An 18,002-nucleotide genomic window follows, 5' to 3' on the forward strand; every position below is an offset into this window, starting at 1 on the left:
TTACCAGTTTTGGCTCAACGGATACTTGTTTGAGCAAATGTTACACACACTCCTCTCTAGTTTAATCCAAATATGACAATCAGGATTCTCTGGACCTGGAATTGCATTTTGAAAGCAGGTCCATTGCCTTCTTGAAGGAAGCCACTCCAACTGCCCAGCAATAATGGAAGATTGCAGTGGCCACAGCAATTTGATGTTAGGTCATTGCCCACCAAATTTGGAGCACTGCTACCCAAATAGTGCCAGCTTGAGGCTTGAAAATTCATTCACTACCTTATATAAATTATCCTTTTGGACACTGTCAGTTTAGTTTGAGTTTAGACATTTCTATGCAATAGATTCACAACATTTCCAATAGTACCAATTCATACCAACATAATTTCAGCATGAGCCTTAATAGGAACAGAAGAATTACTTGTGTGATGAATTAACTCAAGAGAAAGAAAAAAAGGAGAAAAAAATTACATTCAAATTTGAGATCAAGACCTCTGAGTTCGAGAACTACAGTTCCCAGCAGGACTTGACGGCCTCTGCTGTGAAATACTGTGAACGGTTTTGGTTCCCTTATCGAAGAGAGTCCAGAGAAGTTTCACTAGGTTGATCCTGGGTATGGAAGGATTTTCTTATGAGGAGAGATTGAGTCGGTTGGGCCTAAACTCATTGGAGTGTAGAAGAATGAAAGTCAACTTTACTGAGACATATAGGATTCTCAAGTGGCTTGACAGGGTAGATACAGAGGGAGTCTTGTGGAAGAGCTTAGGACCAAAGGGCATAATCTCAGAGTAAGGGGTCACCCTTAAGACAGAGATGAGGATGATTTTTTTCTAATAGACGATAGTGTATCTGTGGAATTCTTTACCACAGAGAACTGTAGAGGCTGGGTTGTTAAGTATGTTCAAGGCTGAGATAGGTAGATCAATCAATAAGGGAACCAAGGGTTATGGGGATAAAGCAGGAAAGTTGAATTGAGGGTTATCATATTACATACGTCATGATCTCATTAAATGGCAGAGCAGACCTGATGGGCCAAATGGTCCACTTCTGCTCTGACATCTTATGGTCTTATGCACCAGGTGGGGAATGACCTCGTATGCACGTTCGGGGGATTTTCTAATTTTTAAGCCAGTAAAAGGCACATTTGTACAGTCGTTTTTAAAATATATTTTCAAACTGGGAAACCAGTTCTGTGCCTGCATCGAAGTAAAACAAGGAGGAATGTGAAACAGCTCAAAAAAGTCAGGTGACCTGGAAGAGGAGCGCTATTCCAAAGAGAATTTCCAAAGGAGCAGAACATGGAAGGGGGACAGGGAACAGGTTCCAAATCAAGAAGAAGATGTCAAACCAGGGAATAGGACAGAAAGTGATCCTAAGAGGACAGTAAGCTAAGGGACAGGAATGTGAAACGGGCCTGTTTGGGTAAAGTTGAGGAGCAGGGAAAAAGGCTTTAAATTAGAACTGCAGGAAGCAGACATGGAGCAAAATAGGTTTGAGAGAAGTCAGAAGATCCGAGGAGGCAGCCAAATGTTAAGACACCTTGCTACAGACTTCTGTAGCAGTGGTGTTCTGCTTGGCAAGACTGAAAATCTGAGAGTGTGCATGAAAGTTGAATCTTGAGTGCACATAGAGGTCTAGGAGTAAGGAACATTGAAAGAAGAGATTGAAATCTTGGATGTTGATGATGTCCAAATTAAAGTGTCATTTGGGAGAGAATCCCAAGGTGAATTCTTCGAGCATGGAGATTGGAGGTCTTCACAAGAAAGACAGAGCTTTAGTGAGACCTATTGGCTCACAGCATGACAAGCGTCGGTGGGGTAGGGAAACGTGGCATTGATGAGAAATCCTTAGAATCTGATTCAGTGGCATCTGCCGCTTGGTTTTGGAGTGCGATGAGTCGACCACAGTTCATCTACTAGTTTACACATACTGCATGCTGAGTGTGAATATTGGTGCATAAGGTAGATATTGTAAATTGGGTTAAATTTACTAATTTGTGTGTAGCTGTAAAGCTATAACTGGGGTAAAGAAATACTGCGATTTGACCTATATACTGGTGTTTTGTGTTGAAATATTTCCAACCTTTTTGTCCAGTGTAAGATGGTTTAATAAACTTCTTATTATTTGTGTTAAAATTACACTAGCAGACTCCTGTGAATGGTTTCTGAAAAAAAAAGTCTATCAAGCAAGGTTTCACTCTGGGATCTGACTTGTCCAGTACTAACCTTAGCTGGGATCAGAACACTAGAAACACAGAAACACAGAATTGTTAAGGTGCAGAAGGAGGTCATTCAGCCCATCATGTCGACACCGGCTCTCCAAATGAATATGTTGACTTAGTGCCATTCCCCTGAACATTGTTTCTGTTCAAAGAATCATCTAATGCCCTCTTGAATGCCTCCATTGAACTGCCTCCACCACACTTCCAGGCAGTGCATTCCAGACCCAAACCACTCGTTGGTAAAAAAAAATACCTAGTTCACTTTCTTCTTTCCTGGAAGTTGTGGATTCACTGGTATGACAATTTCATTGTATGACTAATTATGGAAATTGGTCTCTATCAATTGATCTACAACAGACCTATAAATGACGTGAGAAAAAATCCCACTGGTTGGAGAGCTTTGGGAATTACAGGTCCAAAATCACCTTTTCCCCCTCAAACATGCTACCTTCACTATATTTCATGCCTCAAATTACTCATGAAGTATATTCTGAAATGTTAATATCTGAAAGAGCTATCTAATTTGTTGGAATGAATTAACACTAACTGTTTCTGTTGCCTCCCTGGAAGATTCCACCCCCCCGCCCCCCATGCCCGATATTGACTATTTTCTCACTGTAATATTGTTTTCAAAGATTATTATGGTATTTACTCATCATCCCCACCAGCCCCCCATCAACCACCAGTCCTCCACTCCACCCTTTAAACACCAGTTGAGTCCTCTGGTTTTACTGTTTTGCAGAAAGTTTTACAGTGTCTCGTCCCTTTAAAATCATATAAACAGCAGTCATGTCACCTCTTAACCTATTTTCCAGGGAGAACATAGCCCATTTGCATTATCGCACATTTAATCCAGTTCTTTCAGCCCCTCAATCATTCTGGTTGGTCTCTTCTGTGTCTTTACTAAAGCTTCTTTATCATTTTTATACTGCAGCAATCAAAACATAAGTGACTTCTAATTCAGATTGCACCAATGAATTATAAAGTCATAGTTCAGCTCACTATGTTGGCAATAACTTTACTTTGATGTCTGTCAGGACACTTGGATCTCTTTCATTTTCTATACAAATTATATTCTTTCTACTTAAGTAATAGTTTCTTCTTGGAAGATTTTTTTCCCCATAATGAAGTAGACCGTTTCAAATTTTCATAACTCTGATTTTCAATGTTACCATCTTCACAAGAAACAATTTAGTAAATTTTGTTTTCATTTTTCTACAAATCGAATGGGTTCGATTCCCGGCTTGGGTCACAGACTGTGTGGAGTTTGCACGTTCTCCCCGTGTCTGTGTGGGTTTCCTCTGGATCCTCCGGTTTCCTCCCACAGTCCAAAGATGTGTGGGTTAAGTGGATTAGCCATGCTAAATTGCCCATTTGTGTCAGGGGGATTAGCTGGGGTAAATGCATGGGGTTGTGGGGATAAGGCCTGGGTGGGATTGTGGTCGGTGTTGACTCGATGGGCCAAATGGCCTCCTACTGCACTGTAGGGACTCTATGATTCTATGAGAGTTGTCACTCTATGACCTATGCATTACATTTTCATTGATTTTTGACTTTTATATAAAGCATGTGATACACAATGCAAATATTTTCTTTACATCTACCACTGTGAATTGTTTGTGTTATAAAACAATATGCAAAATTAATGCAACATTAACAAACTCCTGAGTGTCCGCAATATTGACATTAAAAAATGCCCTCAATCATTGAACACCCAATAATCAGTATGTTCCAGAGATGGCTGCTTAGCAAGTATTCACTGGAGAAATAATGGACTGAAAAGAGTTAATTTGACAGATGGAGGGAGACATAGCACTGTGCAGTCAACTCTCATTTGTCAATCAGTAATACAGGTAATAGAACCAAATGAAAATCATAAAATGTATTGAACTTTATTATTGCAGCTGACCCTTTCATCATATTATGTAGAAATCCTTGAAGCAAGATAGAAAAAACCATGCATGCTAAAACATGCCAAGGTTTGTGATTGGCAGCGAGACTGTACGTATGTGTGAGGCATGTTGGGTGGATTCCTTTAGCATCAGCTGTTCAGCATTCAGAGATTACATCAGAGAGACCACTGAGAAGCTCTTTTTTTAAGAGGGATTGTCGTTCACCTCTTCACGTCAGTAGCTACGGCACAATATCAGTTAAGCGCAGTGCTCATAGCAACACTCCTACTGGAGTTCCCACAGGGAGGAACCAGTTTTTTTTTCAAAAGGGCAGAGCCTCTATTTCATATTCACAGGCTCTTTAAACACGCCTTTTTTCAGAGGCTTTAAAGATCCACAATCAAAGCAAACATGAACACTTCGGGAGGCAAACTACAGGCTGAGAAAATAATACTACTACTCTCAAAGATGATAAGGCCACTGTACTGGTTAAGCACCACAAGGAATTAACAGAATATGTTCTGTTTTTATTCCCTTTTTTATTTTTTTCACACACAGGCCTAATCGTACTAAGAATCGTACACTTTTTGTTTGGACTATGTACGTGCGCTGTGTGACAGGGATAATGGCCCCTACAGCTGTTAGGATGGGGGTGGGGGAGGTGTATGTAGGCTGAATAACTAACCATATCACTGCTTCCTGCTTTATGCTCTCAGTTGTGGTATCACATTTACCCAGGACTCTACATGGTTCAGCTTCCTTTCAGTCCTTCATTTTGTAATTCTTTTTTTGTGGACTTGTAATATGTAAGTACGCTTTGCTTGCCTTTTATTAGGATAATGTTTGTTTTGTCTTTCGTTGTCGGAAATAGAAAATTTGTGCTAAAACCTGTTTTACTTGTGCTTTCACTGAAACCACAGAAGATTTAAATGCTTGCCATGTTGAGAGCCGTATGTTTCTGCCTGTCATGTCTTGAATTTGTTGGTAATCTCTAGAAGCTGCACTTTAATATTCAGCAGATGGCTTAAAATTCAGTTACACTGTTTAATGTGGATTTTCAAGTCTTATGAATACTGCCTTAATGTTTTTAACATTTGTTGTAACACGGGATTAATAGGAAGCTTTTAAAAATAAATATTTTTGTGATGTGTACTTTTTCCCAATCTGTTTGCTCTGTTTGTTGGGCTGACCAAAATTATGTTTTTAAAATATCAGATAGTTTTGTTGAGCTGCAATTTACAAGTAATGCTGGATACCTTGGTGTGTGCTTCAACTCTCCTAAAGTGTGTCAGAACCACTGAAATATTAACTCTCTAAGCTTGATACAAACAATTTTCTGAATTCTACTAAAATGTGACACAGCTATTGACCACCTTAATTCAACAGATTATTGGATATTGTTAATAGCAAAACTGGTCTGTTAAAGTACATAAAGCTGAGGCCGTTAAGTTTTTTTATACTTATTGAAATAATAGTCTTAAATTTTATCTAGTTCTGTGCTCAAATATCGAGACAAAGGTTTTCAGTTGCTTCGTTAATAAGATAAAGTGTATGCAGTCTTAACTGAAGAGGGTAAAACTAGGCGAATTATATGCTTATGCAATGTCTTCTTTAGTCATTTGATGAAACAAAGGAACTGGAGTAGGAGATGGTCATCTGTCGAACACACGCAAGTACTCTAGATTCAAGAACTGAGAATCTTACCCTGACTAGCCTGGGATATAGTTGAACAACAATGGTTTATGTCGAAGAATGATGATATTTTTATGAGATATTCCTGCCCAAAGCTGCTGTAAAGACAATCAGAAATCTGACCTGCTCCCATTGTCAAAGGCACAGGAGTGGCTTTCTGTGACTGCTAATCGTTCGATGTTGTGGAAGACAGCAAGAATATAGCCAGGCTTGTGCTTAGTCAGATGGAAAAAGAAGTGGCGGTGCAGGCAAAAATGGGACAGGCCAACAGGGACCTCTGCTGTGTCCGCAGCACCAGCCGCAATGAATCCTTTGTCTGGGAAGCAGCAGCGGGGTCATTCATCTGTTCCCAAGGCTGTTGACAGAGACACAATATGGAGATTAGGTTGGAGAATGCCACCACTGAAACTTTTAATGAAATAAATCTATTCAAAAATGGTGGGATTTTGTCCTCAGTAAAAGATAATTACATTGATTTTGTGCAAAAATTGCCATGTTGACCATATAAGTCAAGGCTTGAACTTTTGATTAGGTTTAATTTTCAGTTGATTTAGAGATTCAACATTTCTCCTTTTTAATAAGCAAGCAGGGTAATGTAGTTAATCCTGGTCATTTAATAAAGTGAAAGGAAAAATAAACTAAAATAAACCAAACTAGCTACTGTGAACAAGTGACAGCTGTGCCTAAGGTGTTGCACGGTGGGTGCAGTAATGTTGCTTCACAAAACTGAAAAGGAAAAAAAACTATTTTCACAGTTGTCTTGATGCCTATTATCAGGGTAATCCATTTTTTTGGAAGGGACCTAAAACAGGCTTTTAGGCCCCATATTAACTTGTGAAAAACCTACTTTACACAACCACCAGGATGCCTAAATAATCATCCCAGCAAATTTGAGGTACATATTTATTTCAGCAACCTTGGGGTAAAAGAGATAGCAATATTAAATAAATTTTGGGTTATGTTTTATGGCTGAAAAATTGGCACAACGAGGTTCAATTTCCACCCCTTTACTTTGCTCAAATTGGCAACTTGATTTTTCTTCACTACTGTAAGGCGCCAGTCCGGACATCTGATGTGTACATCATAGTGTGATACCTACCAAGGAAGGCCACGTGCTGTTCATTGTGTTATGCTAATGCTAATGCTGTCTTGCCTTACTGGTGAACTGCGGATGGCCTGAGGATACTTTACAAGTGTTATGTGGCACTACCACTGTGCTAAATGTGGTAGATTCAGGACAGATCTAGCAGCTCAAAATAGGGCATCCAAGAGATGCTGTGGACCAACAGCAGCAGTACGATGAACGTCTGAGGATCGTGGGATTATATTCATTGGAGTTTAGGAGGTTGAGGGGAGATCTGATAGAAACTTACAAGATAATGAACGGCTTAGATAGGATGGACGTAGGGAAGTTGTTTCCATTAACAGGGGAGACTAGGACGCGGGGGCACAGCCTTAGAATAAAAGGGAGTCACTTTAGAACAGAGATGAGGAGAAATTTCTTCAGCCAGAGAGTGGTGGGTCTGTGGAATTCATTGCCACAGAGGGCTGTGGAGGCCGAGACGTTGAGCGTCTTCAAGACAGAAATTGATAAATTCTTGATTTCTCGAGGAATTAAGGGCTATGGGGAGAGAGCGGGTAATTGGAGTTGAAATCAACCATGATTGAATGGTGGAGTGGACTCGATGGGCCGAATGGCCTTACTTCCGCTCCTATGTCTTATGGTCTTATGGTATTGTTGTTTTCAACTAAAATTGATCCTTTGGTTTGATAGTGGTGGCAAAATGAAGGACATGCCAGACCATGAGGTTACAGATTGTAGTTCAATGAAGAGTGCAGATGGGAATGCCAGGAGCAGCACCAGGCGCACCAAAAATGAGGTGTCAATATGGTGAAGCTACAGTACAGAACTGGCGACTTGCACGCCAACCAGCATGGGATAGACACAGCTAAGTGATCCCACAACAAATGAATCCTGTCCTGATTCTATGATTCTACAAATGTTCATTACCATTTGCAACCCCTCAGATACTAAAGCAATCTGTGTCAATATGTAGCAAGGCCTGGACATCATTCAGTCCTGCTCTAGTCATGAATGTTGGTGGATAATTGAACAACTAATCAAAGAAGGAAGCTCCACAAAATATCCACATCCTTAATGATGAAAGCCCAGAATCTCAGTGCAAAAGGGAAGGCCAAAATATTTGCAACCATCTTCAGCCAGAAGTGCCAAGTGGATGATCCATCTTGGTGTACTCGCAGTCCCCAGGATTGCAGATGCCAATCTTCAGCCAATTCAATTTACTCCACCTGATATCAAGAAACAGCTGAAAGTACTATAAATTGCAGAGGTTATGGGCCCTGACAACAGTCCAGCAATAGTACTGAAGACTCATGCTCCAGAACTAGCTGTGCCCCAGGCCAAGCTGTTCCAGTACAGCTGCAGCACTGACATCTATCTGACAATGTGGAAAATTGCCAGTATGCCCTGTCAACAAAAAGCAGGACAAATCCAATGCAGCCAATTACCACACAATCAGCCTACTCTCAATCATCAGCAAAATGATGGAAGGTGTCACTGACAGGGCTATCAAGTGACATTTCAACAACAGTAACCTGCTCATAGCTGCTCAGGTTAGGTTTCAGTAGGGGCACTTGGCTCCTGACCTGATTACATCCTTTATTCAAACATGGATAGAAGAGTTGAACTCAAGAGATGATGTTAGAATGACTGCCCTTAGCACCAAGGCAAAATTTGACTGAGTGTGGCATCAATGAGCCCTAGAAAATTGAAATCAATGGAAAACACAGGGAAAAGTCTCCACTGGTTGGAGTCATACCGAGCACAAAGGAAGATAGTTGTGGTTTTTCAAGGCCAATCATCTCAGTCTCAAACATTTCTGCAGGAGTTCATCAGGGTAGTGACCAAGGCCCAAGCATCCTCAGTTTCTTCAACAATGGAGGGCCGAAGGGCCTGTTTCCTGTGCTGTACTGTAATGAACTTAAGATAGGGATCTTCACTGATGAATGCAGAGATGTGCGTGTTAGGTTGATCGGCCATGCTAAATTGACCCTTCGTGTCAGGGGGATTAGCATGGTAAATACGTAGGGTTACGGAGATAGGGCCTGGGTGGGATTGTTGTCAGTGCAGCTCGATGGGCCAAATGGTCTGTTTCGGCACTGCAGTGATTCTATGATTTTATGATTGTATGCACACTTTAGGAAGGATGTGAAGGAATTAGAGAGAGTGCAGAAAAGATTCATGAGAATGGTTCCAGGGATAAGGAACTTCATTACCATTTGCAACTCCTCAGATACCAAAGCAATCAGTCCAATATGTAGCAAGGCTTGGACATCATTCAGGCTTAGACTGAAAAAAATAGCGAGTAACATTCATGCTACACAAGTGACCAGCTCAAACAGAATATCTAACCATCTCCCCTTTGACATTCAATGGCATTACCAACACTGAATCCCCACTATCAACACTGACAAGAAACTGAAATAGCCATGTAAATACAATGGCAACAACAGCAGGTCCAGGAATGAGTCTGGTTAAAGACAAGAAGGTCAGAAAATGCTTTGTGGCAATCAGTAATTATAGCACCTTCATGATCTGTTGTGAATAAATGCTTCGAAGCCACTCCAAATGGGTGGAATCATTAGACAAGTGGGTAGAAGTGGGACAAATGGGTGGAATCATAAGACAAGTGGGTAGAAGCATAATTTTTCCTTTGTTTATCTTACATTATGGTCAAGATTGTGGACCAATGCATGTGTATAAATTAACCAACACGTCCTCAGCATTTCAATTTTTCAATATTTAATGTAGTCGTACATGTAATACAGAATGAATTAAATTCTAACACCAAAACATGACCTGTTTATCGTCCATCGTGTGCATGTATGATGATTAATGGAGTTGAAACTTAAATTTTTATAATTGAAGAATATATGGTGTGGTGTTATTTTGGTACTTTCCTTGGGTTGTAATTGTTTCACCTGGTTTATGTTTATTTTGGATTTTGGTATTGTCTGATGAGACTAGTAAGATACTTGAGAGTAACATGACATCAGCAAAATGGGCACAGACAACGGGAGCATTTTGGTCTTTAATTTTCCAATTGTGTCCCTGGTGAATTTGATTTACTTTGTAGCTCAGCTTAGACAATTGAAAATACTCAATGGATCGAAAGGCTTCCTTCTGTGCCACAAATGACTTGATTGGATGATTTTTGTGGCGCTCGGGTGGCATAATTGAAGGGGAGCACATGAAACAAAATGTGTTGCCAGCCCACCACCTTCCCGATCACCCCCGAACTGTTCCCCATATTAAGGAGGGGGGGTTGGGGGCAGACATATTAAGGTGTCAGACAGCCTGTCCGCCCTTAGACTTATTGAGTCCCTTAAGTGGACAATTAACTGCCACTTACGGGCCTCATGTCACCTTTGCCACATTTTTAAGTCAGCGGAACAAGGCAGGGCAGGGAAAACAGTCCAGCAGCTTTCACTGCCCCGGCTGTCGGCAGGCACTATGGCTTCGAAGGTCCCATGTGCAATCGGATTGACCAAGCAGCTCTCTAGGGCTGAAGTGCCATGAACAACTTTAAAATTTGAGTCACCAAGCAAATTGCATAAAAAGCCAATAAAATCTAAAATGGATGGAGAAGGCAAAGTCATAAAATTAAAATCATCAACAACATTCTTTAGTTCTTCAACGGCATGTGTTCTACTCTTACAGTCTTCCCAGTCTAGAAGCCAGGCATACAACTCTTGCGGAATTATTCCTTGAGGGCCGAAATTCAACTCTGACCCAAGTAAGGCCAACTCCAGTGGCCAGCCAGATTTCTCATTGGGGAGGTACCAACCAACTTTTATCATTTTTATTAATTCACAGAATGTGAGCATCAATGGTTAGGCTACTATTTATTGCCTATCCCTACTTATGCTTGAGAAGGTTATGGTGAGCCACCTTCTTGAGCTGCTGCAATCCATGTGGTGTTGATACACCCACTATACTTCGAGGGAGGGAGTTCCATGATTTTGACCAAACAACAGTAAGGAACAGTGGTATAGCTCCAAGTCAGGATAGTGTATGGCATGGAGGGGAACCGGCAGCAGGTAGTGTTCCCAAGAATTTGCTGATCTTGCCTATCTAGGTGAAAGAGATCTTGGGTTTGGAACTTGCATGTTGTGTGTGTTATAATGATATAAAGGCCCTAATCACTTATTAGGGATCATGCATACACGTTGGATTCATTTATTAATTCTAGGCACATGTGACCAGCTACACATGGATAGAAAGCTTGTGGACATCAGCAGTAGATCATGTGTGTCTAGATACTCTCCAGGCCGAAGTGAAGTTGAAGCTGGATCACATGACACATTCGGCATGCTGGCATGCTGCTAAACCTTAAAGGCACATTACCAAATCCCTCCTTTTCAAATTTACTTTCCCCCTCCAAATTAAGTAAAAAGTTAAAATTTAAAGTTTATTTATTAGTGTCACAAGTAGGCTTACATTAACACAGCAATGAAGTTACTGTGAAAATCCCCTAGTTGCCACACCCCGGCACCTGTTCAGGTACGCCTGAGGGAGATTTAGCATGGCCAATGCACCAAACCAAAGTCTTTCGGACTGTGGGAGGAAACTAAAGTACCTGGAGGAAACCCACGCAGGCATGTTGAGAACGTGCAGACTCCGTACAGACAATGACGCAGGCCGGGAATTGAACCTGGGTCCCTGGCGCTGTGAGGCAGCAGTGCTAAACATGCCACCCCACTATTTACAGTAAATATTCATGTTTAGTTACATTGCATTAATGTATAGAACTAATGAATCTATAAGTCTCTAAAGCATAGTACAAAGTCTTACAACACCAGGTTGTGAGACTTCTTACTGTGCCCACCCCAGTCCAATGCCGGAATCTCCACATCATCTCTAAAGCATAGAAGTAATCTACTGGCATGCCCAAATTTCATCATGATAGTCTTGTCTGGTGGTGTCTTTAATTGCTCACAGTGATCAGTATGATTGTTATTCTTGGATGTTGTTTCTGGTTGCATTTTGGATTTTGTCCTTGATGCTATAGGACTGAATGGTGGTTAAGGATCTGGAATGGATCTGATATGTCCTCAGTTATGCCTTACCATTTTGTTTTTGTGCGCAATGACTTCATAGAGTTTTGGTGCCAAACAAAGCCTTGTCACCTCAACTGGATGTCATGTACCTTCTGTTGGATCTTGGATGCAAACTTGCTGTCCCAACTGTAAATTTGACAATTCTGTGCCCATGTTTTTATTGTGCATGTTAACTATCCTCCCTTGCAGTTTTAAAAGTTGCTATCTAGTTTCTGAGAGAGTAGAATGGGTAATAGTAGATAGATTGGTGCAGACTGATCTGTCGAACATGAGCTTTGCTGGTGATGGAATAGTTCTACCTAAAATTATCACTCTCAGATGTAACATTGCAATGGGTAGATCTTGCTTGGTCTGTCGACATTTTAGAATTAGGAATTTCACTATGTGAATCATTGAGCTAGGTCGTTAGATTGAAGATAATGAGGAGAAGTAGTAGTGTGATCAATATTCCATTCTCACCACAGAACCATAGAAAATTACAGCTCAGAAATAGGCCTTTTGGCCCTTCTTGTCTGTGCCAAACCATTTTATGCCTAGTCTCACTGACCTGCACTTGGACCATATCCCTCCACACCCCTCTCATCCATGAACCCGTCCAAGTTTTTCTTAAATGTTAAAAGTGACCCCGCATTTACCACTTTATCCGGCAGCTCATTCCACACTCCCACCACTCTCTGCGTGAAGAAGCCCCCCCTAATATTCCCTTTAAACTTTTCTCCTTTCACCCTTAACCCATGCCCTCTGGTTTTTTTCTCCCCTAGCCTCAGCGGAAAAAGCCTGCTTGCATTCACTCTATCTATACCCATCAAAATCTTATACACCTCTATCAAATCTCCCCTCAATCTTCTACGCTCCAGGGAATAAAGTCCCAACCTATTCAATCTCTCTCTGTAACTCAGCTTCTCAAGTCCCGGCAACATCCTTGTGAACCTTCTCTGCACTCTTTCAATCTTATTTACATCCTTCCTGTAACGAGGTGACCAAAACTGTATACAATACTCCAAATTCGGCCTCACCAATGCCTTATATAACCTTACCATAGCACTCCAACTTTTATACTCGATACTCCGATTTATAAAGGCCAATGTACCAAAGGCACTCTTTACGACCCTATCCACCTGTGACGTCACGTTTAGGGAATTCTGTACCTGTATTCCCCGATCCCTCTGTTCAACTGCACTCTTCAGAGTCCTACCATTTACCCTGTACGTTCTACTTTGATTTGTCCTTCCAAAGTGCAATATCTCACACTTGTCTGCGTTAAATTCCATTTGCCATTTTTCAGCCCATTTTTCTAGTTGGTCCAAATCCCTCTGCAAGCTTTGAAAACCTTCCTCACTGTCCACTACACCTCCAATCTTTGTATCATCAGCAAACTTGCTGATCCAATTGACCACATTATCATCCAGATCATTGATATAGATGACAAACAACAATGGACCCAACACCGATCCCTGCGGCACACCACTAGTCACAGGCCTCCACTCAGAGAAGCAATCCTCCACAACCACTCTCTGGCTTCTTCCATTGAGCCAGTGTATTATCCAATTTACTACCTCCCCATGTATACCTAGCGACTGAACCTTCCTAACTAACCTCCCATGAGGGACCTTGTCAAAGGCCTTGTTGAAATCCAGGTAGACAACATCCACCGCCTTCCCTTCATCCACTTTCCTGGTAACCTCCTCGAAAAACTCTAATAGATTGGTCAAACATGACCTACCACGCACAAAGCCATGTTGACTCTCCCTAATAAGTCCCTGTCTATCCAAATATTTGTAGATCCTATCCCGTATTACACCTTCCAATAACTTGCCCACCACTGACGTCAAACTTACTGGCCGATAATTTCCCGGATTTCTTTTGGAACCTTTTTTAAACAACGGAACAACATGAGCCACCCTCCAATCATCCGGCACCTCCCCCGTGAATACTGACATTTTAAATATGTCTGCCAGGGCCCCTGCAAGTTCAACACTAGCTTCCCTCAAGGTCCGTGGGAATACCCTGTCCGGTCCTGGGGATTTATCCACTCTGATTTGTCTCAAGACAGCGAGCACCTCCTCCCCTTTAATCTGTAAAGGTTCCATGGCCTCCCTACCAGTTTGCCCTATTTCCGTAGACTCCATGCCCGTTTCCTCAGTAAATACAGATGCAAAAAAACCATTTAGTATCTCCCCCATCTCTTTTGGTTCCATACACAGTGTACCACTCTGGTCTTCAAGTGGACCAATTTTATCCCTCACTATCCTTTTGCTCCTAACATACCTATAGAAGCTCTTTGGATTTTCCTTCACTCTGTCTGCCAAAGCAACCTCATGTCTTCTTTTAGCCCTCCTGATTTCCCTCTTAAGTAGCTTCTTGCACTTTTTATACTCCTCGAGCATCTGATTTGTTCCTTGCTGCCTGTACATTTCATACAACTCTCTCTTCCTCTTAATCAGTGTTACAATCTCCCTCGAGAACCAAGGTTCCTTATTCCTATTTACTTTGCCTTTAATCCTGACAGGAACATACAAACTCTGCACTCTCAAAATTTCTCCTTTGAAGGCCTCCCACTTTCCATTTACATCCTTACCAGAGAACAGCCTGTGCCAATCCACACTTCCCAGATCCCTTCTCATTTCATCAAATTTGGCCTTTTTCCAGTTCAGAACTTCAACCCTGCTTCACACATGTTCTGAAATGGCTTACCAATCCATTGTGGGTCGTTATTTGTAATGATCTCTCTAGGCATACCAAATAAACTGCTAAGAGCGCTTGGATTGTGCTTGACATATTGTGCAGTTGTTGAATAACGGTAAAGTAGCCGACAAATTCAGTGCCATGGACAAGATAAAAGGTTAAATGCAATTTTGGACGAAGGATGGGTTGGACATTCATGTGGAATGAGTGCTTATTTTGACATGTGCTCTTGGCAAGTCTCACACTTTGTGATGACAACTTCAATATCATCGTTCATGCCCAGCCAATAGACTGTGTCTCTTGCAAGTCTTCTCGTCTGATCAATATCCATGTGTGAGTGATGAAGTTGTTGAAAAATATCATCAGTATGATGAGCTGCTTGTGTTTAAAAATGACTCCCTGGATGATGCTTAGCTCATGCTGATAAGGCCAAAATGGTTTTGTGTGTTCATGAACATGATGCATTGAATCAGGCCATGCTTTGATGATGGCTTTCCACAATTTCTGTCGTGTAGAATCTTTTGTCATTTTTTCTTGTATTTGCATTTGCGTGGCACAAAATACAGATCAATTAACATGCTTGCATTCTCCTGCAAGCATAACTTTGCAGCTCCTTTGAAGTTAATGCCTTTGTTGAGACATTCTGGATATTTTGATATTATGTCATGAACTGAGGTGATAAGACTAGTTTTTGAGGTTGATCTGCTGTATGAGGTATGATGAATTCCATGGACTGTCATTAGCATGAGGTCATGGCATGCTGGTGGAACTGCAATTGCTGGGCCTTTAGTCTTCACAATGTACAATATCTGTGACATCCATGAGGATTGATTGTTTGCACTCCAGCATTATGGATCCTCTGGATGGAATTAGTGAACAATTATACGTTGAGAATTTCACCGTAGCAGGTTTGTCATGATGCTCCATGTCTGTGGATGCATGTCTTTTAGAATATCCAAAGGTAGCATGTTGGCTCTTGCCCTTGTATCACTCTTGGCCAATAACAAGTAGCTACCAACTTTCTTGGGGTAAATAATTCACCTGTTTTCCAAGAGATTGACAGTGTGAAAACTGTATTCACCACTTTTCATCTACCACCTCATGTATATGTTTCCAATGGGATACCAGGTGGTCATTCTTATTGATTGACAGTAACTGTTGTCTGTATCAGTGTACACCTCTTTGTAGCTGCATCAAACTTTGCTCTCATGCACTGCTACTGCCAATAGCCTTTATCGCCATGTACATTGCAGAATTGTTGAAAAGTTGGCCATTTCCTAGGCGTTTGCTAGGCTTAGGTGTTCCAGTAAGTGTGTCAATAGTTGGGGTCGTATAACTTTTTTGACCTCCATGGATTGCTTCGTTATTTAGCACTTCGATGGTATGTATATGTTTTGGGCTTGTCTAGCAGGTCTTTCTGGAATGCTTTTATGGAAGGGGATGCGATCACCAACTCAGCATTTCTCTCTGGTATTTCTGCATTTGAAAAATCACAATACATATCCTTTTCTCTGCATCTGCTGGCGCAATAGTCATGGATTCTGTTGGCTGTTGTCAAAATGACATGAATTCTAGTCAATGAATATGGAAGTTGAAACTGGTACTGAACCAGTCTACCAATGAAGTCCATATCTTTTGGGGATCCTGTTGCTCGTCTGCTGTTAATCCTGATGTATTCAGCTGTACAGACCTTCATTCCCAATTGCGAGGTAATTTTTTATGGTTTGCTTGTCTACTTCAGACACAATTGAATCAGGAAACCAGGGAAATTTGTGAACATGCTGACAATATCCCTTTGATTTTCCTTCATGTATAGCAGCGGGATGAGTGTTGCTGCAGAGACTTTTGCATGCTTTTTGAAAGCTCTGCCCATTATAATCACAGTTTTCTCTGGCTTGAATCATAGACTCCCCACAGTGCTGAAGGAGGCCATTAAGCCCATCGGGTCTGCACCAAGCACAATCCCACCCAGGCCCTATTCTCATAACCCCATGTATTTACCCTGCTAATCTCGCTGACACTAAGGGCAATTTAGCATGGCCAAACAATCTAACCTGCACATCTTTGGACTATGGGAGGAAACCACAGTACCCAGAGGAAACCCATGCAGACATGGGAAGAACATGCAGACTTCACACAGACAGTCACCCAAGGTCGCAAGTGAACCAGGGTCCCTGGCGCTGTGAGGCAGCAATTTTTTTTTTGATTGACTCTTGCTTGTTATCGATCTGGCCCTCATGCTGCTCACTCACCTTTCCCTACTGAGCTAACATAGTGCTGATTCTCATGACCCGTTGTCCCACTCATTGAACTTACAGGCTATGCATTGCTATCTCAACTCCAGGGATCTATTTGTTTACCAGCTCTTTATCTGAGCACTACATCTTCAACGCTTTCCATTTCTGCAACTCCATTTGACCAAAATATCGGTGGTTATCTCATGCCATGTAGCATGACCTAAAACTCTTCACCGTGCTGTATCCGTACTTAAACTTGCTGCCTGGCTGTGCACTACATCATTTGGAAAGAACCACCACTGAACACAATGTTGTGTATGTTATAATGATATAAAAGCGCCAATTGTTCATAAGAGATTGTGGAAACACATTGTGGATTCATTTATTAATTCCAGGCACCTGTGAATAGATATACTTGAATAGAAAGCTTGAGGACATCAGCATCAGGGCCTGTGTCTGTGTTCTGCTCCAGGCCAAAGTGAACCTGAGGCTGGATCACATAACAAACTTGTATTAAACTGTTTGCATGCTGCTATCCCTTAAAGGCATATTACAACAGTGCTGTTGAAGGACCTTTGGTGAGTTGCTGTAGTGTATCTTATAGATAGTAAACATTGATGATACAGTGCGTTGGTGGTGGAGGGAGTGAATGTTGAAGGTGGTGGATCGGGTGCCAATCAAGTGGACTGCTTTACCGTGGATAACATCATTTCCTGAGCATTATTGGAGCTGCACTCATCTAGGTATCTGGGTAATCTATCCTCCTGTAAAATTCCCCCTTATGATTCTATGTCCAGAATTCTCCCATCTCATATGTCCCACCACCGCTGCCAGTGAGAACAGAGAATTTGGTGCTCAACCAAAACTCATTTCGCTGCAGTGGGACAGAAAAATCCCAGCCATGGGCAATGTGGGAAAATTCTGGGCTATGACTCTACTAAGGCTTTGACAGTGGATAGGCAATGGCAGACATTTAAAGAACACACAGATGAACTTCAACAACTGTATATATCCCTGTCTGGCATAAGAGTAAAACAGGAAAGGTTGGCTAATAAGGGAAATCAGGGATAGCGTTAACACCAAAGAGGAGGCATATAAATTGGCCAATAAAAGCAGCAAACTTGAGAATTGGGAGAAATT

The 18,002-nt window shown here is 41.5% G+C and overlaps 1 protein-coding gene across 4 annotated transcripts in view; it reads left to right on the top strand.

The window, feature by feature from the left end:
• Nucleotides 1–18,002, top strand: part of LOC144510102 (methylcytosine dioxygenase tet3-like) — a 388,851-nt gene that overhangs the window by 195,620 nt on the left and 175,229 nt on the right. Inside the window, exon 1 of one of the 4 annotated variants that reach the window (XM_078239374.1) lies at nucleotides 4,589–4,913. The exons of 2 other annotated variants lie outside the window; for them this stretch is intronic. The gene's annotated coding sequence lies outside the window, so the exon portion shown is untranslated. Of the gene's footprint in view, nucleotides 1–4,588; nucleotides 4,914–10,540; nucleotides 10,660–18,002 lie in introns of those variants that run through there. One more of the 4 variants, XM_078239376.1, reaches the window with a different exon arrangement.

This window comes from Mustelus asterias, chromosome 22 (genome assembly GCF_964213995.1).
Source record: "Mustelus asterias chromosome 22, sMusAst1.hap1.1, whole genome shotgun sequence".
Lineage (NCBI taxonomy): Eukaryota > Metazoa > Chordata > Chondrichthyes > Carcharhiniformes > Triakidae > Mustelus > Mustelus asterias.